The sequence below is a fragment of the Tachypleus tridentatus genome, chromosome 8, assembly GCF_004210375.1.
Source record: "Tachypleus tridentatus isolate NWPU-2018 chromosome 8, ASM421037v1, whole genome shotgun sequence".
NCBI lineage: Eukaryota > Metazoa > Arthropoda > Merostomata > Xiphosura > Limulidae > Tachypleus > Tachypleus tridentatus.
In genome coordinates this window covers 93,588,577-93,588,911 of record NC_134832.1, presented here as the reverse complement: position 1 = coordinate 93,588,911, position 335 = coordinate 93,588,577, and the positions used below count along the sequence as shown (strand labels likewise).

The following is a 335-nucleotide window of genomic DNA, read 5'->3' as shown; positions in this document are numbered from 1 at the left end:
TGTTTTTAATAAAAGTCTGCGAGTAAAACGTTCCTAGTGATTATTTGAAAATTTCCTGTCGGAGAAAGTATGAGAACATGAGCTTCGTTTGCTGCACGTAGCTAAGGATGAATAGAAATTTTGTTTCTTATTATTCACTTACTTATTATCTCTTTCACAAACACAAAAGCATCACATTTTAAGAAAGTGTAAAATACCAGATAAGAGAAGGAAGGTAAATAATAAGTAACTATTATTAAAAATGGTGAAGGAGGACGAGGTGGCCGAGAGGTTAAGGCGATGGACTGCTAATCCATTGGGCAATGCCCGCGTGGGTTCGAATCCCATCCTCGTCG

At 37.6% G+C, this 335-nt stretch overlaps 1 non-coding gene across 1 annotated transcript; it reads left to right on the top strand.

The window, feature by feature from the left end:
• The first annotated feature begins 253 nt into the window (after positions 1–253).
• TRNAS-GCU (transfer RNA serine (anticodon GCU)) lies at positions 254–335 on the top strand. Its single transcript has one exon. It is a non-coding gene; the product is annotated as a tRNA-Ser (tRNA).